We start from the raw sequence: 20,550 nt of genomic DNA, 5'->3' as shown, positions 1-20,550 counted from the left end.
TGTTAATTCTTTTGCTTTCTTACAGCCTACTTGTGTTGCTTGGCCAAAGTTGTTTCCAGAGGTATTCCGCATGTAAAAGAAATCCTTTCCCTATTTAACACTGATCCAACAGGTCCATTTGTTCTCCCAAATAGTAGCTTGTAACCCCTGCTATAGTCATCTGTAATAATTTTTCCCAAAGTCCAGTGGCCATCTTTTTCTATTTTCCCTGATACACCTCTTGCCGAATCATCTTCTCACAGCCCCATATGTTTATAACCACCTTTGAGGTAATTAGTGCCTCATAATGCTTCGACTCATCAAGTCTGTCTGAGCTTCAGCCCTCAGAGCTGTCTCTGTATCTGCGCCCCAGTTCCTCAGGAAAAAGTAGTTTTATATAAATTGCTTTTACGTAGCACAGTTGTTGCATGAGACATGACATGAAACAGACATTGCACAAAATGACACAGCAGGCTCAAGGACTCCTGTAATTGCTCCTTTCCTGTTTTCACTACCTCTGGAACATGGCCGTCACCACAGGCAATGGCTGTTTAGCCCCACGCCCCTCTGAGCCAGGGTCTACAGACCATGAGTTGCTCCTGGAGCACAGCTTAGCTAATTAAGCTTAACAGAGCAAGTCTCTGGTTGTGGCTTGTTCGCATTTTTTCCTAAGGGTGTTGCTTAGACATAAATTGACCATAAAGTGATGAAGCGTGCAAGCAGGTTAAAAACTCAAGGAGAGATGGATGTGCCACCCCACTATAAGGTAGGGGCTCACAAAAGTGGTATAGCAGGTTAAGGCAGTGGACTGAAAGCCAAAAAGCTTGAGGCTGTTTTCCCAGCTCTGCTGTGGAGTGTGATCTCTGATAAGAAATTCTGTCACCCTTTTAATACCTTCTTTCTCCTCTTCTCCTTGGCAATATAAACTGCAGAGTCTCTTTGTGTCAGGACTGACTTTTGGTTTATATTTTTTTCATCATCATTAAAAACTGCTTCCTCTCCCCCTGGCCCTTAAATTAGATGGATACACTTATAGTGATCCCCAGTAGATACCTTGGAAAAATGATGGCAATAAAGAAGAAGGAACTAGTGAGACTTGGTCTAAAAAATAGGAATTACTCTGTGGGTGTCTGCATTCACATCAGTTTGTATCAGTGAGCTCTTTGGGACAGCGTCCTTTAGTTTTCCAGAAAAAATTGTATTTCAGACAGTTCTGTTCTTCAGGGATTTGGGTCTGACTCTGCTAAACACTTTAGAAAGCCTTTTTCTATTTAATTGGAACAACAATCTACATTAACAGTATCCCAAACATAGAAATATCGAAACCAGGTACAAAGTGTCTCCCTCTCATTTCCATGTACTGAATTAATTTCTTTGCTGAGGGTTTGAAGCTGATTCGAAGCCTTGGCAGATACCAAAAGTAAGACCATCCACTAAATTTCAACTGGGCTCATGTCAAAATTATGTGAAATTATAAGTCTCATTGAGCTTACAAGTGAGGCTATAATTGCTCAAAATTGTGCTCAGAGCATTAGAGATTTGCTGGAAGATTCATGGCCCAGAAGGAGCCTTTTACAGTAAATCTGGTCCCACATCTGGTTTGACATCGCAGTCTGAAAATGGGTATGATTTAAAGAGTTTTGTGTCTTGCCAGGAAGGCTGTAGCACAAAGCATTTGATATGTTTTTCACCCAGTGGAAAGAGAATATCTCAGACTTCTGTCAGTTTGGATGCTGACTAAAGTGGTGGCTCTGAAGGAAAAGACCACAGTGGCTTCTGGCTCTGTTTTACAAAACTGAAAATACGTCTCCAAGAGGCAGATTCTGGGCATGGTCTATGTAGTTGTGTTGCATGACATGCAGCTGGGTTATGAAAGGGTAAATTGAATCCTTTCTTATGCACCTCAGTGCCAGGGTGAATTAAACACAAGAGCAGTTTTCTTGAAGCAGCAGAACAGCGGCTGCTGTGTCTCGCAAATGAGATGGGTTTGGGATCAGTGGGAAGGGAAGGTATGGGGCAATCTGAGCCCATTGCAACTGGCCTGATAGATCCAATTCAGTTGTCCTCAGGGTCCTGATTCACCTCCCACCTCTGGGATGCTTGCAGTCAGAAGAAATAATAGAAATAAGTTACTATGAAATGAAAGACTGGGATTAGCTTCATAATTCATAGTCAGCTGCACTTTAAATTCCCTTTTTTTACTGCTTTCTAACTGAGAGCTTCTGAGACATGACTTTCTCTCAGGACACGTAGATTATTGCACTAAAATTTCACTGAGATACTTTGTTTATCTGTGCTAAGGTTAGATTGCTCAACACACTCTTAAGTAAATAATGTAAAACCCAAGGACTAGCTACTGCAAAATGTTCTCCATAAAATAATGAAGTACGTAACTGGCATTGTTTGAGCAAGAGCTTATTATATTGTTCCAGTATTTTTTGGTCTAGTAGGATGAGGGCAGAGCAGTAGATACTATCTGGGAGTAAAGCACTTGTGCTTTTAAAACAGCCAAGGCTGGCCCTGAGAGAGTAGCAAACTTGACTACAAGGATAACTGAGCAGTGCACAGGCTGACATGGGTGTACATTGTTCTGACAGGATGGGGGTGAGCAGTGTGGTTGGGAGGTCTTTTTGAGGAGAAGCGTCAGATAGTAGTGTACAGGGAAGAGAAAATGGGAAAGATGTAGATGTGGTATGCGTGAAGGTCTGTGGGTTGTTGACAAGTGGGAGGTGTTCAGAGGCAAAGATTTGTTTTAGGTGAAATATCCTTCATCCCCCCAAAGCTGCATTTCTGGGGCAAGACTGGTGTAGGGGGCAAGAAGAGCTTCAGAGGAAGGAATTGATGTGTCAGCCTGAGCGTGACTTGTGCAGTCTGCATGCTTGCTTTTTGTACACAGGGGAAGGAAAGATATGAGGGTACTACTCATGTACTAATTGATCACAAGATCATCCTAGGTCACTGACATGACCTGCCATTAAAGAAAGGGAAATAAATTGCCAGGTGGGGAATAGAAATATCAATGTTATCTTGTAAAGCACCAACAAGATATCATCTAGAAATCCAGGCACTGACTTCCAAGCAAAATAAATTCAGGGACAGATGCAGAGACAGGTCATTAGGTTCATTATGTAGATGATTAGGGGTTGTTTCTTTGTTAGGGAAAGGTATTAAAATGTCTGCTGGTTTGTTTAGCTTTGGAAAACAAAAGCTTCAAGGGGATACGATTGCTATCTATACATACCAGGAAAAGAAGAGAGCTGTCTAAGCTAAAGGGGAACTCTGACAGAAGAATAAATGAAGCTCGAGTGGTCATGCCAGCCTTGAAAGGAGACCTCTACCCACAACAGCAGGGAGTATTAGTGTGATAAAAACAAACTTCATTTAAAGGTGCAGATGGAAAGGCAGTGTATGACCTGGGGCTGTAAAATCCTTTCCAATCTTGTGTCCCCATTTGCAGCAGGGTTTACAATATCTGGTGGTGAGAACAAAAGCTTTTTAGTTGGTGGGCAGTTTTACACAGGAAGTATTTAAGATCTTCCCTCATGTTTCTAGTACCTTGTGCTTGCACGGGTCTGTGCTCCTGTGCAAAGAGCTGCAGAGGGCCAGTGCTCTGACTTACCTTTGGTTTGGGTTTATTTGGACAAGGGTAAAAATCTGCCTTGAGATTGAGCTGTTGGTTCATATGGAGACCAGCTGTGAAGAAATGGAGAACTTCTGTGAAAGGCTGAAGTATGTGCGAGGGCACTCGGAGCAGTTTGTGTGTTGCGTGTCTTGTTAGTCTTTGCTGTTTATTGCCCTGTTGCTTAAAATTAATGGGAGTTGTATGTATCTTGTAAATGAACATATAGGATCATTTCCAAAGTCTCTGTCCATTTATTTCTCTCCAAAGTAGAAACTAATGAGATCTGCAGAAATTTTTCATTGTAAATAAACTCCTTGACAAATATTTGAATGTTTTTGTTTTATAAGTTAGTTGTAAATATTTTTGTCATCATTCAGTTGTTGCCAGAAATAACTCAGCCCTGGAATTCACTCTCTGATAATATGTTACATCTTCCTGGAATAACTACATTCCAGAGGTCACATTCTGCAAATAGCTTTCTGAACTTAAATTACTTGCCAAATAGTCTGAAGGATCCTATATGACTGCTATTGCAAAACCCAGCTTTCCTGGTAGCCGTCTGCATTTAATCACTTTCAGGGATAAAAGTTATGTGCAGTGCTTTTGGACCCATGCTTTTCTTTTGAGAGCACATACCTGCAAATATCTTCATTATTCACATTTTATGTTCATGTGAAGGGTGTTCATACCTCCCATTCCCAAAAAGCACAGTGGGGTACTGCTAATAATCACTGTTCTTTGTTGTAAAGTTATAGTTTGGCAATAGCTTCAGTATTATCACTGTGGTGCTGTAAAGAAATGAGGACAATATGTTTGGGCTTTCTTTAGAACAGAGCACTGCAGTTTTCATATATGTTTTTTCTGTAATTTAAGAACTTCCAGGCTTAGTAAAAGCTAGAAATCAACTGAGAGTCTGCAAACTGCACAGATAACAAAAAGAACAGTTATTCTTTAACTTGTACTAAAGTTAATACTATCCTTAGATCAGGACTGAGTTGGCAGGGAGAAAGATGAAGGGGTAAAAAGAGATGGATGGGGAGCACAGATGGAGTGATATTCTTCAGAGGACATTCTTCTGAACTTAAGAGAACCATTTCACCTCATCTCTTTAGCATGAAAGACAGTCAACTTGCTAAAAGAAAACTTTACAGTACTAAGGCCTATACCCCCTCTTTCTGTTATGCCACCTAATTCTCACAGCTCTGTGAAGTTAGTGAAGAAACTAGAAGGTAGAAGGACATGGCTTTGGCACATGGGCAAATGTGGCCTCTGAGGATGGAGCACCACAGAAGGGCATCGAGCAGAGCAGAGCATTGCTAATTGAAAAATACAGGAAATTCTTCCTGCAGTCTCCAGGGAAAAAGACTTATTACAAGATCAGAACAAAGCAGTTATTTCTATTTTTTCCAGGTGAAAAAAAAATTCCACAATCATATATCCTTCTTTTTCTTCAAAGTATAATTTACCATGAATGTACAAGCAGAAAAAAAGCTGTTTCTGATCAACCTACAAAAACTTTGTTTCCCTGCTAACAGTAAAACAGGGGTATGATGCTGAATATTTGATAAGAAAATAGGAAGGTGGAGGGTCCTTCTAAAACAGACATTACTCCTTCTTTTTACATTTTGCATGGAAAACACTGAATCAGGCAGCTTGTCAAAACCTGCAGTATTTTGACTACATTTTTTTGAGTTTGGGAGCACATGATGCTTTTTTTTTTCCCCAAATGGTAACATTTTACTCTCTATGAGATGTTCATAATGGAGAATTTTATTTAACCAAACCCCTGATTTTTCCATGGGTAGCCATTTGCAGTGGCAAAAGGTTTTGTTTCAGCTCAAAGAGTGGGCGACGGAGGAGAAGGATGCACAGCAGGAGGATCAGGGACCTAATGCAGCCTCAGCCCCAGCAGGGGCTTGTGGGGGGATGTATTTTCCTTGCAAGCTTTTAAAACCTTGGCAGTGTTTTGAAACAGCAAGCAAGTAGCTACCAGGACTCAACAGCTCTCTGGTGACCGTCCTGTTCCTGAAGCTCTGCTTGACTGCAACATGACTTTATATAGCAATTTATTCTTTAACAGCTACAGGAATTGACCTCATGGAACAGCATCCTCAGAGCTGGCACTGTGCTGGCTCTGAACCTGTGAGGTCCCCTAACTTCTCCTGTTACATCCTGCAGTTGCTCTCTTTGGAAAGCCCAGGCCTGTCCCACCAAGCTCAGGGGTATCAGTTCCAGTGCAGCCGCTGCCAAACAGCTTTGTGGGGCTACTCAGGAAACAGTCTCTGAAAGAGTGAGGCTTGGCCTTTCTAGCAGAGAAGGATGAGGGACCAGTGCTGGACTGTGTTCCCCAGGGAAGGCAAGATGGACCAAGACATCAGGAGAGATTTCTTGATCGTAAACTAAGGCTTGTATTGAGCACTGGTATTGCAGGGCAATACACATCGGACTCGAAGTACACCCTGGGGGCAGCCTGAAGTTAAAGTTCAAGTGTCCTCAGGATCCCATGTAAAGGGGTCTGCCTCTGCCTAATGAGGAACAGTTGGCTGAAACACTACGCCACAGCTTGGTGTGAAGGAAGGGTTTTCTGCTTGGTAGGCCAGCAAACATCTGACAAGTGGGAATCATTGTTCCACTCTTGTAATTGCTGTGCAGAGGTGCAGTGGTGGATGGCACTGCCAAACCTGCCAGAACCCTGGACCACCCAGCACCATGGCTTGTTGTTGCAAGACTATATGGAGCAGTCACTCATCAGTAGGTAGTTGCTCCCCATCAGGGAATGACACACAGTGACATTTGGATGTGATGGGTAGGCCAGGCCCTGCTCATTCAGCCAAAACATGCAAGGTCTGTTCTGGCATTAATCTTACCAAGGCAAGGCGTATCCATCAACAATTTTTAACCAACTTGAAATAGCAGAATGAATTTATATCAGATCAGCTTTTGCATCACATGGCCATGTGGTTTCCCATATGGCACTAGCAGTATCTAGGGAATGTACTGTTTCTCTTAAACAATGCCCTGCCTGAAAAAAAGCAGGTATATTGATCATCTGCCCTTGTAGAAAGGATGAGGAAGAGTATAAAGAGAAAGAGAGAAGAAAGTTTGCCTGCTGGGGACTGAGGATGAAGTGTGACTCACAGCCAGCAGTCCTGAGAGAGAGTTAACCCTGGAGCTCAGCCCTGGCTCTCCCTATGGGGCTCTCCTTTGCTTGCAGAGAAGGTGGTAAACCCTGGATGTAACTGCGTCTGCAAAGGATGAGGGAGGGCAGAGGGAGCTTTTATTTAAGGAACCTTTCCAGGAAAACCAGCCCATGAGGTTATTCTTTTGCTGTTCAACAACCTACATTGCAAGAGAAAAGGGAGTACAATATTCTCCAGATTAGGGAGGAGGACTTTGCGTTTTGAACTGATTCAGAGGGGCCCCTCTCAAAGACTTCAGAACAACACTAAAAATAGCTTACTCTGCTAATACCAAGGAAACACTTTTTTTTGGCCAAGAAATTGCAATCCTATTTTTTATGCCCACTGATTTTAGAAGGGAGAGTTATATGTCCCTTTGTGTTGGGCCTCTTTGTGAGTAAAGCACATTAGGAAGATCAAGGTTTCTTTGTACTTTGTTTGAAGAGCTATCAAATAGCAGCAGTATCAGATAATGTGGATTATCATCTTATAACTCTCTACAATTTTATGTGTTTTAATTACTGGTACAGAAAGAGTTCTGTGGGACATCTGAGTCTTAGAAACAGACACTAATTAAACAAGCAAAGTGTGCTGAGATCTCTGTTTTCCTCAACGGTATCAATAACAAAATTCTCTCGCAGGTCAACACAAACTTCCTCCTCCCCCTCTCATTTGAGCTGTGGGTAATGAACAGTGTAGTGTTTTCATAATCATCTAATTTACGTAACAGCAGGTATACTCAAAACAGATAAATAATCAGGCCAGGAAATCCACAGTGGCTGTTCCAGTAGCTTTGCAGAATCCCTGAAAAACCACACATCAAATCCCCAGCTTCTGCTTTACACAAAGAAAGGCTCTTTCTCCCTGTGGATCAGTGTTGTTATGAAAAAACATTATAAAATCATAAATAGAAAAGGTAATCTGTTCAGGGCAGTGTAGAAACATATCCAAGCTAAGTGTGGCCCCACTTCATCTACCTTCCAATAGGTAGGGACTGGGAGGAGCATTAATACAAGCTGAACACACCTTAGAAACCTGAAGATCATTGACTGCTTGCCTAAAGGAATCATGAAGCCTAACAGTTGACCCTAGAAGCATGGAAAAGGGACCATAAATCATGATCAAGAATATGCCCAGATTATAAAATGTGCCCATATATAGAATACGGGTGGAGGGTTGGCAATTTCTTTCAGTAACTTTGTTCTTCTGTCTAAAGGGTATTTTAGCTCCTGTCTGGACAGCCAGCTCTGGACTGGTGAACAGGGTTGTTTTTATGTTCGTTTTCAGTTGAGCTGTTGGCTGCACACCGATTATAGTAACCCAAGAGCTAAATACAGTTCTTGAACCTTCGTCATCCCTTGTCTTATTCGTTCCCTTCTTTGTGGTCTGTTGCATGCTATAGTACTGGGTGTTTAACAATACTTGACGTGACACAGAATACTGCAATCTTCCCAGAAAGAGACCTCTCTGAGGCATGCAGTGTCTGTATTTGTGCTCCTGCGTGCTATACTGTTCTCCAAAGCAGGGAGATAAGAATGGGATTATCCCATATCTGCAAGCTACAGTCTTCTCAGACCTTTCTCTCAAGCATCTGGTGCTGGCTAGCATCAGAGACAGGATATTGACCCTTGTTTCTAAGCAAGTCTGGCAATTCCCATATTTCCAGGCACTGGACAGAAACAGACTGTTTTCTGGTAGAGGGTGGCTCATATTTCTTGCCAATGCTGACAGTCAAATGCCGCTTTCACATTCTCTCTTACTGCTAATACACAACCTCAGGCTTGAAGGTCAAAGGGTAGATCCTGGATGTTCCCATGCAAGGAAAATCAATTTAGATTCACAAAAGACAGAAGAGTCAGTGCAGAAGGTCACCACGTGGTCTTAGTCACTCTTCAGGTTTAGAAATTTGAACAGGGAGGAAGGAGGAGGATGAATGAGTATGAATTGATGGAGCAGGATTGCTTGTGAACTGGTAGAGACACAGGCAGAAGGGCCATCTGCAGTAGAGACTGACTTATCCCTGACTTATGCCAGGCCCTGGACTATCCCAAAATCTCATAAATATTTGTAATTTGACCTCAGTTCATCCCATGGTGAAGCAAGATGTCTACCAACTTTGGATTTCAGATCCAGCCTGACACTTATAGTTTTATTTTATGGAGAAATTTTAAACCAGATAGTTTGCTTTGAATCAAGAAAGGGACTTGGACAAACAGAGAATGACCTGATCCCTCGCACCAGGAAGAATGAAGATGATTTCGAGCTTAAAACACTGGGATAAAAATACAGTTCTGCTCTCTTGGTGTAGCAGGGTAAATCTGCTTGGCTTGTAACAGAAAATTTGCCAGAAATTAGTGCAGAGAAATACTCTCCAAGTGTTTTGGGGGTTATTCTTTGCCTTAGAAAGATGCTCAAAGCAAGAGCCAGGTAGTTTTTGGAGGGGCCAGGGCAAACGACTCTGAATGAAAAGCAATGGGAAAAGCAACTCTGAGGGCAGTGTGTGCCTCCCTCCGGCACGCAGTGTGTGGAGGAGGTATCGGTCCTCTCTACCTCAGCCCCCCACTTGCCTCTCTGCTTTCAGGCTGGTGAATGCACTGGAAGGAGTCACACTGCATACATCTCACCAGGATATGCTTATAGCTTGTGTTAGGGATGTTGACAAACTTATGCTGTTCATTGTTGCATTGTGTTCGAGCCAAGTCTCACAAGAGGAGACAGACTGTTGCTTCTCTGAGAGGCTAAAGTCATCATTTGATGAAAAAGCACCCAATGAGTGAATTCCCCCTTCCGCCTCTTTACATTTTTGAGCACTGCTCAGTAATAACGCCAGGCACAGCTACAGATATAGACTGTTTGCAGTTTTTATGTATACAGCAGAACATGACAGCTCCCCAAGGGCCAGACCAGTGCTGCTCTTTTCATCTAGAGGCAGATTCTTCCTATAAAGTCTAATACCTCTTTGAATTGAGCAGGGTTACATCAGAAGTAGAATATGAATCAGGATCTTTGTTTGTCATTAGGTATTTAGTTCATATTTGGTGTTGCTATAAATAGGTCATTTGGCTGCAATCCTTCTTTCCAGATTTTATTTTTATTTTTTTAACCTCAGCTACGCTTTTTTAGACCATGAGCGTGTGATGAATCTAAAAATGTCAGACTTGGAATGGGAAAGGGCAGATAACTAAAGCATGGCTCACTGCTGTCCCAGGCTGCTCACTGCCTGCCCACTGTGGACAGAAGAGGGCCAAATGATCAGTCTTGGCACAGTCACTGAGGGTTGTTTTGAGTTCCTAGGAATTTAACCCTATGACTTTGACCTTTGACAAGAACACTTAATTATTTCCAGCTCTCCAACCAGGTCATAAACTGGCCCTTTAGAAAAGTTTCCTGCTTTCCATAAAGGACAGCTCTTGGCTCCTGTCATAGCAGAGTTTATATTCTTTGAATGGAGGGGCTTCTTGAATCAGCAGGATACTGTGGTTGGGTTACAGAGTTCAGCATTTGGTTTTGTTTTTAACAGTAGATGAATCTGTGCTCCAAAATGCCATCCTGTGTCCAGATTTTATATCTCCTGAACTTTTCCTTTTGTTTATTGTTTCCCCAGATATTGGAATTTGAAATTGTTCCTTTGTAAAACCAGAATTTCAGAAAAAAACAAATTCCACCCTTTTCCTATTTTCAGGACATATAATGTATGGATCAATATTTTTTTCATCCAAATACCCAGCAGTGACTGCCTTGCACTCCTGTGAGCCTTAAAGTTTCGGTAACAGTTTGTGAGTGTATCCCTTCCCTTGGCTGACATATTGAGCTGCATGTGGCACACTTTCTGTACAAGGTAAGAGAAACTTTTCACCTCTTTCTATAATGCTCTCCATGCATTCATTTTATCAGGGGGACATTTCTCCTTCAGTCCAAAAATAATAAATGCAAAATGTCAGTTATGCCAGACTATTCAATAAACTGGAATGCAAGACCCCAGCTGCAGCCTTAATGAAGAAGTATTTCATCCCATGCTTTCTCTGATTTAGGTAAACACACAGACCCAAACAACCATGATGCAGCAGGGAGTAGAGACTTTGCCTGGCAGCCTGGCAAGCCTCCTGTTTCTTGGCAGCCCTCAGAGGATCAAGAGGGTTTTGTGCGGCACTCTGTGCACACGGCGCGCCCGGTAAGGAGCTGTTGAAACCATCGAAGCTTCACTTAAATGACGGTAAGGTTTAACAGAGAATGTAATTCTGCCTTCCCACTTAACAGCTTTACCAGTAAGTTGCTGCTTTTTCCTTACATGGGGATGTGGTTGGTGGGGACATTCTTTTAAAATGAAAAGGCGGCTCTTGGTACCAAAAACCACTTGCCCACATTTCTAGCATTTAAGGCAGCAAAACAGAGCTGAAAAACAGACTTATACTGAAACACCTATTTTTAGCTTGATTTCCCAGCTTTTGCAACCCCAGGCTCTGCCTACCGGATCTGAGGCAGAGCTCAGTGCCCCCTGGGGGCACTGGAGCTGCCCCAAAACATTCAGCTCTGGTCCAAATTTATGTTTGCGTCAGCCCAGGTATGAAGCCCAAGGTCAGACCAGAGTGAGGGGTCACTTGGAATGCCTGCACCCTGGGGAGATCTGGCCAAGCCTGAGCTCCAACCAGAAACCTCCACTGCCTCCATGCCTTCAGCTCTGATTTGGGATCATTGAGATGCCACAACCAGCTGCAGGACCATCATGAAGGTAAAGTCTGTGAGATGTCACTGAGGAGAGAAATGAACAGCACACTTTCCTTGCCTTGCTGTGAGGAGGGGGAAATAGAAATGCATGCATTGAAGATCACCAGTGGTAGCAGTGATTGCATTTCTTGGTCTACAGAATTAATTAATTTAGACAGTGACATCATTAACTTGTCTTGAAGATCAGAAAGCAGCTGTAAGCATCTTTCCTGCTCGGAGGGAATGCCCCATGCCTCAAAGAAGGCTGGAGTCCTACTTGTGACCTAGGAAATTCCAGCCCTTACCCTGCCTCTTGGAGGCTGCCAGCTTCCAAGCTGGAAGCTTCCAGCTTAGTTAACTGTGAGAATGAAGCCATAGCTGAGCAAAGGGGGAAAAAGAAATTAAAAATAAAAAAGGTGGAAAGCTTTACAGGCCACAAGCCTTCAGAAAAAGGGCTGAATTTCAGCCCTTCAGCCATTTAGCTCAAAACACAAATGGCATGTTTGTAAAAAGACACAGAATCTCAGTTGCTGGAAACAAAACAGCGATTAGTGGCACTGCTGAAGTCTGTGTCTTGAAAGGTTTGTCTTTTTTTTTTATACTTTTGTCCCTTCACAGTCTTTTGCCTATACACAATGTCCTGAAAATACCTTCTACTGCCTTACTCTCACCAACAGCATTTTGCAAAAGATGAATTGCATATTCTTTCCTACAAGTCTTTTCTTCAATTCAAGCCTGCAAATGAATGACTTTTTAAATTGCCATTCCCTGCTGCCTGAACCAGATTCTCACCCAGAGGCTGCTTTATACTGCTCCAGCAATGCCAAACTGCTGACCTGCCCTTGTGGTATGAAAGAGACCTGGACATTAAAAGGAACATTCTTTCATGTCTGTAGAATGTTTTCCATATGCTACAGAAGTACCAAGTATTCTGTTTACTCAAAATAATAATAATAATAATAATAATAAAAAAGCAAACTCACCCATATAATGTTCCTACTCCCCAAATATACCATATGGTATTATAAATGTCATCTTTCAGGGCCCTTCTTTTTGAAAAGCTAAGAAGTTTTATGGCATAAATATTTTCCCTGTGAGCTTAAGAAACCAATGTGTCAGACACTGTATTTTTTAAGTTATGGTATGTTAGATCATGGTCTTTTGTGGTTAGGTATGACATCAGGCCACCACAAAGCCATACCAAGAGAATCACACAGAGAAAAACATGTCAACCTAAGAGCTTTCAGCATTCAGGGGAATTTGGAAAAGCCAAAACATGGGTATGTAGAATGATCTATCTGTTGTTATTCTGACAAAGCTAACCTGAGGTGACTTGCAAGCATACATACTTATAAGAAGTTGTAAGGAATAGACAAGGAATTACTATTTGGATATTTCAACTTCAGGAAAAATATCAGAAAGGGAAGCCAGCCACTGCCCTCCCCTTACCGTCCAGTAAATACCTGATAATTCACCTATGATCTCCAGCTCTTGGTGCCTGCTTTGCTAAATGAAAGAGGCAGCCCAAATTGCTAACAGGCACTTGGAATCTTGGTGTACCTGACCTGCTCCTTTCTTAACGTTCCTATTTATCCATTCCATTTATCTGTTGTTTTCAATCCTTAGACCTTTCAGCCAACATCACAAAGAAACACACAAGAAAAATAAGTTTTCTTGGAAGACAGATCTGTGAAGGCAAGTGCCAAAATGCTGATGGGCAGCTGGAGCACAGTGATGCCTCAGGCTGGCTGCAGGTGATTTAGGTAGGGAGGGACCTCGAGACCCAAACCTGGGTGGATATAATCTGCCATGTGGGGTTTGCTGGTTTTGTGCTGGTTGGTGGAGCTGCCCTGGCTTGTCATGGGTGCAGAGGGGTTAATTCCTGCCTTGTGCTCATGCCATAAGTATTCGTCCACACAGAGTAGCTGGGGAGCCTGCTCTACCCCTGCAGACACAGTCAGTGATTGCCATGGAGGAAGGGCCCCTCCAAGACATGTAGCATAGCTTGGGGGAAAGTAGGTCTCTACCTCTGCAACAGGCAAGCAACCATCTACAGAGATTTGCATCATCTGCTGAGAAGTCATTGCCTCCATGGAGCTCAGATCCCAGAGTTGAAGAGGGGGTTTTTTTGGTTGTTTGGGGTTTTTTTGCAGAGCAAATGCCTGCAGCTTTATTTGGGAATTTGCTATTTCTTTTTCTGACCCATAAAAGCACTTGTCTGCCTGTAAGTTTTTTTTCCTTTTTCTAACTATCCTAATTGAGCTAATGCAAATTATTCCATCTACCTATGAGCTTTATTTTGGCTAGGACTTACTCCATGCCTTTGCCATCATTTAGGAAAGTGTGGTTCCCACTGCTGGCCTTGTATGTTGAAGGACAGAGGCAACATGCAAGATATCCTGTATCTCTGATAAGCCTTGGAGAATTAGAGCTGTGAGCAGCCTCATACTGAGATGTGTACATGGCTGCATACGTAAGAGGAGATGTCTCAGATTGCAAAGGCAGTCCTCCTATTGGCATTTCTTAACTTGCAAGTCCTCAGCTTTGTGAGCCAAATAATGTCCTATTAGCACGGACTTGCATTTAGGCATGCAATAAAATGCCTTCAAAGGTACAGATTTATTGACAAATTTTTTCCTTCCTGAAATTGAAAGGGCAAGAGGAACTTCAGATTCAAATGTATTTTATAGACCCTCTTCTACTCCTGCTTCATGGTCTGCTGTCACCACCGTGCCTGGCCCTGCCAGAACAGAGAAACAATATTAGATGCAGCAGCCAGAGCTGTCTGACCCCCAGCAGCAGGGAATGCAGTTGGTACCAAGTTTCTCTCATTTCCCTTTCTGGGAAGAGACACATCTTCTACACTAGTGTGTCATAAGTACTGGAAAATACATTAGTTGCTGGGACTGGTCATACATGCAAGACTGTTTTAGGAGGTAGTCCATTGATACTGGTTTCTATTGTAGCATATATTGATTTGATGTCTATAATCAGTCAACTTAGCAGTTTTTTTTTTTACTGAAAAGTGTTCTGTGACTATTTTATTATTTTTTATCTTTGTAATTTTTATATAACTGTTATGACCTTCTATTCTTAATGTGGCTTTCCTTTGTGATGTGCAGCTGAGATGTATAAACAAAGTTTTTTCAGAAATAATTTCATGTGATTCATCAGGCCATTCAGATTTAAGCAGTCTGCCTTGTACTTTGAATACTGACTATTCACAGCAATGTGATCACAAAGAATATATAGCTCGAGAATTCCTGTGAAAAATTTTTAGGGAAATCTTTCTGAATTAAGAACTCAGATTTATTATTCTTTTCAGCTGTTTACAGACAATCTACAAACCTGGTGAGAGAATGAATTTGTGGACTTCATTGCATGAAATTGTAGCAATTATTAAGTCATATCTAAACAAAGTGGACTGTGATTATTAAGTTTAATCTAAACAAAATGGACTGGATTTTGACTTCCTCCTCCTGTTATTGTCTTTGCTAAAAGACTTGTACAAAAGCAGTGATAGCAAATATCACACAGTATTTCTTATCAGACCTTACACAGGGAGATGAAGAATTTTCTGATAACATTTATTGTTTTTTTACATTCAACATGTTCACAACATAATAGAATAGGATATCAGTTCTTCTGACTACACATGGGACAAACCCCCAAGAGCCAATCCATTTGTTTTGCTCTCCACTTCGGATAGCTTGACACTAACTTAGATATTATCCTTTATAATTTGCTTTAATGTGCTTAAGGATGGTTTTGTTATTGTTGTTAGCTGTTTATGTTTATGGTTGAGGGCTTGGAGGACTTCTGTGGTCAAAAGCTCTGACATAGGTCTAAACCCCTGCATTGTTCCCTGTTCCCACAGCTTGCAGGGAGCTGCTGAACCCGACCTGCCCTACTGCTCTCCTGAGTGAGTAGTCATGGAGGGCAAACTGGGGCTGTAGAAGGTGTGAGGCTTGAAAAAACAGAGGGATCCTATATTCTTTGCAATATGACAGAGAAATAAAGTAGGCTAAGCTCCTAGTTGTGTCCTCATGTGCTGCACCAAACAGTGCATCCCATAGCTTAACTCTAGATTTTCAAAGCACTTTCTTGAGTGGCACTGGGAAGGGGTCTTCAGAAACACCTCAAAGCCACAGTTGCATGTTTGCCTGCTTCAAAACGGCCCCACCTAACTTGTGGAGAGGCAGGGAAAACCCTGTCAGAAACACATGTGTCTTTAGACCCTCCAACAAGGGCTAGATACTCAGCATTTGCTTAGTGTGGCATTGGTCTAGGCATGCCTGTCCTTCTAAGCCCTTGAGGACAGGGAAGTGCTACATCCTTTCCCTGGGTTGTTGCAAGACACTTATTAATAATTGTCAGATACTTATCAGAGAGCAATAAGGAACTTTTGGACTTTCCAGGGAAACAGCAAGTGCACCTTTTCTAAACAACCAGATGATGATGATGTCCATGATTTTCAAAGAGAAAGGTGGTTTCCAGAGGCTAGCAGCTGCCCTTGAAGGTGCAGGAACTAGTGCAGGGAGCAGCAATGCCAAGCAGACGCAGTAGGGAGGCAGCTTTGTGTGTTGTCTGTAGGTGGTATTGAGAACAACACTGCCCTGGCCTAAAGGAAGAGTTTGTCCTAATCACAGCAGAACCTTTGGAAACTAGTGGAGTGGTAAGGTTCCTTGTTCTAGCAGCAAAATCCTCTCCCTCCTGTGTTCTGTGAAAAAGACAGAGGATAAATATTCTGGGCTGAGAATGATACAAAAGGGGCCCTTAAAAGTTCTGCAGTCTCTGGCTTCAGGCCCTTAGCAAGAGATTTCTTCAAGCTGTAAAAAAAGGAGTTTAAACATTTTCTATTTAACCTCTTTTCTTTGTCCAGAGTCTTCTCATGTCTCCAGCTGCTGTATTCATATGCTTCCCCATCTGGAAGGGAGCCAGGCACAGGGCAAGTGAGTTTGTAAGCTCAGAGATTCCCTCTTACAGCACTGGAGAGAAGAGTGAAAGCATTAGAGAAAAACAGCAGAGGCTCTTCCCTGGATTGTTTTGCCCTCTTTTGATATGGTCTTACCCCAAAAGCTGACAGTTGTTAGCATATGGATTACCATGCTGGTGATTTTCCATTACTAATGGAAGGTTAAAGTTTCTGCTTCTGACTGGTCTAGTTCATCAGAACTATCAATAAAAACAATGGATGAAGGTGAAATCCTTGAACTCTGCACTGTCTAAGGTGTGACTCTTGCATCTACTTATATTGGTGTACTACTATGCATTATAAGCCTCTGATGGCAAACAGAGTTTAGATAAATACAGCTGAGAAAACTGATAATGGCCAGAAGTAAAAAACCCCACAGTTGTTCATTGTCTTTTAGATGAGGAAGTGTTGTCCTTTTTTCTGCAGCTGACAACTTTCCCTGGCAGAATAGCCAGCCTTTCTAAGAGTGTAAATATGACTGTCACTGCATAAAACCTGAATTTCTCCTGCTTTGTATATTAAATTGTGTGTAAAAGACCTCTCATTTGTATACTGCTCAAATATGCTAAACCTCTTTGAAACTGGTTGAAGGAAAGATTTTACTGGTTATTTTTCAGGCAGTTCTTGGCTAATTCTGGATGCATAAAACATACAGCGTACACAAGAGCCTTCCATCCCTCCGTTGCTTGCAAGGAAGATGGACTTGATGTTGTAGAAAAATGTGTTTTAACAGTGTAAGCAACCTGTGGTGCTGTTCGCATGAGCATGGTGTAGAGGAACAAGTATCTTTTTGATGTTTTTTTTCAATCTCCCTCTAAATGGACTTCAATTTTCCATCAAAAACTTGGGGTAAGAATCTGAACTGGAAGGGATGGAAACAGTAAACTCAATTAGGCAACTCTGGGCATTGCATGAAATAACATCTGTTGCAGTACCAGTAAAACTCCTGGGAAAAACTTATTTAAAAGGAACATGGAGAGATGGAGCATCTTGCTTGCATACTGCAATCCTCCACCCTCACCACCAAGAGCTTCTGTAATAAGGACTCCATGAAACAAAACAGTCACATTTAAATGTTCTACTGGCAGTTCACATGGAGTTTCTTTAGTTATTCTGTGTTCCTGCTTTGAGCAGTTGAGGAGGACAAACACAGTAGACTCATCCTTCACTCTTCACCTCTCAAACGTTTTGCCTGATAGCATTTTCCTTAGTGACAATGGTCTTGGAAGAGTCTGCCCCAGAGAAGAGGTCTGGGTAGGAGAAGAGGAGTAAACTATGATGCAGAGTGTGGGGTATTCTTTGAAGCCAAGGTTGTGACCATTTGCTCTAACACGGTTTGTGCCTTCTCCCCTATAGCTCTGCTGTATGTTGTTGTGCACCATTGGCCCATAAGCTCACAAACCAGCCTTTCACTGGGGAATGCAAACAAATGGTCTCTTCCAGTGTCTCCTCCAGCCTCTGCAAGGCCCCTGTGTCCTATGACGATTCTGTTGTAGTGTTCAGCAGTAGGATCACATGAATTTTACTCAAAATTCTGATAACAGGTAGGATGGGGCCATTTACATATTAACTGCTGGCTCCCTGCCTGATGGACCTAAGGAGTAATTACAGCAGGAGTGATTGCTTTTGGTTTAAACAAACAGATTCTCTTATGAAAGTTTTTATATATATATATTTGATAAGGAGCAAAAATGAATAATTAGACTTATTAGGTTCAAAGCATATTAAATTCAAAGCACAAATCCGAAGTTAAAACAACAGGCTTCCTTCCCCACCCCAAAACACAAGGGAGTATCTGGATTTTTAGACTGGAAGGTCACTGGTGGGCGACAAAAAGGACTTTTGTTCTGCCCTTGGCTGCACTTCTTGCTTGGAGGCTGACCCTCCTCAGGCCAGCCTCTGTCACCCTGCTTAAAAAGGTGAGTGTAAAGGGAGTGTAAAGATATTGACCTATTTGGCAAAGGGCTTTGACATCTATCTGTGAAAAAGAGCTGGGGATGAGTTGCCCTTGCAAACTCTGAATATTTCACTTTGGTACGTTACTTCAGCTTGGAAAATACTACGTGCTAAATTTGGGCAGGTTTTAGTGTTTGTGATTCATTCACAAGGAATTCCAGACTTCTTTAGGCTCTTCCCTTATTTGTAGGTATTTGCTGACTAGTTTACTAAATAAGCTGTTCTGAGGCTGTTTGCTACACTTGACACCACTTATCTGTTCATATGATGAGTCATGCACCACACAGTCTTAAACTGGTGTGTGGAAATTAATACATGGTAAACTGAAGCAAAAGCCCAGCCTTGAGCACAACCTACAGCTTGGAACAGTGGGGTGAGAGCTCCACCTTCCCATGCCTGGACTCTGCCAGTGTGTGACTCAGGGCTGGCAGAGCAGGCAGTGGTGGGATTTCTGGCTTGATAACACCGGAGGACAAAGAGGAGCTGTTATCTGGTGAGCACGCAGAAGTACTCTCCATGCAGATAGGCTACTGGCACATAAACTCATGAGCTAAGCACTACATGCAAAAGGTAACTGTAATACGAGGATACTGAGAGCATTTTGTTTGTGGTTACTTCCTTGATAAAATAATATGCAAACTATGACAGCTCTTTCTTTTAGCAACTCCTCTTTGAATAAGATTTCTAAGCAATATTCTGAAAAAAAATGGAATTTTCAGAATATGTCTCATTATTTTGAAACCTCCTGCAGGGAATAGAGAGATGCAGTTACAACCTGCTCATGCTTCCTCTTAAATTCATTTCAATTCTTTTATGTGAACACACTGTGATCTCAACTGGTACCCAGAGTGATATCTTCCATGAAAACACACAGCTGTCCCTTAATGGGAGATTAGTGATTTCACAGCATGTCTTTTTCTTACTGTTGTTGTTTTCTCACTAATGAAACAGGCTTGTGCTATGTGCTATCATTTACATTACAAATCTTGTAATGTAATGAGCTGGTACTTTTTTTTTAAAGAAGACATAGCCATAAGTTTTATTCAGTCTGGTTATTTCATGGCTTCAGAATTTGTTGTCCAAGTCCCCAGTTGCCACAGATGTAGATAAAGACTTGAAAATCTGAATCTCTTAAGGCTCAAGAACATGACAGAAAATAGCCCCTGAAAGGTCACACACAATTTGGTTCTGTGGGAGAGGAGAAGGTGAGGAGGAGGAGGAGATACAAAAGCTGGCACAGGATATTTGCAGCAAACACTGCTGTCAGTGGGTCTGCTGGCACTATGTGGCTCTTGGGGCTATTTGGAAAGTTTTTACTGTTTAGCCTCAGAGTCTGAATTCTTCCAGCCTTGTTTAGTCTTTCTGGGCTCTCTTAAAGGTCATCTGAGAGAAAACATGAATTGGCTCTCACAGAGGCAGAGCCTCCCTGTTTGGCGATGCAGGGAAAGTGTCTAAAGCATGGCGCTGTGAGAGAAATTAGCTGCTTCTGTTTGCTTCCTTCCTCTGTTGTAAATTTTGTTCCCTGAATGAATGAGACAGACTTAGTACTTGATTTTATTCCCAACAGTCCTCGATCCGCAACCTAGAAATGCCTCCAACTCCACACGCATCCCTTGTAGCCCACAGCTTTTTCTGGAGCTGATGAAAAACAGAGCTGATGTCATGGGCTATTTTTATACAGTGATGTCTAAAATACTTGATTTTTGTAATAGCAAATGAGTGCACTATACTTTTTTGTAAATTATTTCAATGGGTTTTTTTGCAAATTGACAAATAGCTGAACTTACATGGAACAAGTTGTTTGTTTGGGGTTTTTTTCAAATAATTTTTGAGTTCCGAAGCCCCACTTCCACCTCTGTCTTCTTTCCCCAAGTCTCCATCAACAGCAAACACCAAGATAACCCCTGCCAAGGACAGATCGAGCTCTCGAGACAGTGGCCTTTGGTCTCAAAATAAAAGCAAGTGAGTAACTGCACGCTTACAGCCTCAGGCCTGAGCAATGGTTGCTGCAGCGGAGCTGGCACATTCATTCACAGTCCCTGGAGGAAGATGCTGTGGTCCTGTCAGCCGCACATCCTTGTGCTGTCCTAGCAGATGGGATATGCCACCAAAGTTTCACAGAGAAGTTCCTGAGA

At 42.2% G+C, this 20,550-nt stretch overlaps 1 protein-coding gene across 1 annotated transcript in view; it reads left to right on the top strand.

The window, feature by feature from the left end:
* TMEM170B (transmembrane protein 170B) overlaps positions 1–20,550 on the top strand; it is a 106,851-nt gene that overhangs the window by 42,192 nt on the left and 44,109 nt on the right. The window contains exons 2-4 of the transcript XR_007906574.1: positions 10,463–10,618; positions 10,812–10,993; positions 11,337–18,985. The gene's annotated coding sequence lies outside the window, so the exon portion shown is untranslated. The remainder of the gene's footprint in view (positions 1–10,462; positions 10,619–10,811; positions 10,994–11,336; positions 18,986–20,550) is intronic.

Source organism: Manacus candei, unplaced genomic scaffold, assembly GCF_025592945.1.
Source record: "Manacus candei isolate 608988 ecotype Guabito, Panama unplaced genomic scaffold, ASM2559294v1 h1tg000049l, whole genome shotgun sequence".
Classification (NCBI taxonomy): Eukaryota; Metazoa; Chordata; class Aves; order Passeriformes; family Pipridae; genus Manacus; species Manacus candei.
Note: the sequence above shows the minus strand (reverse complement) of the source record. Positions and strands in the feature narration are given on the sequence as shown.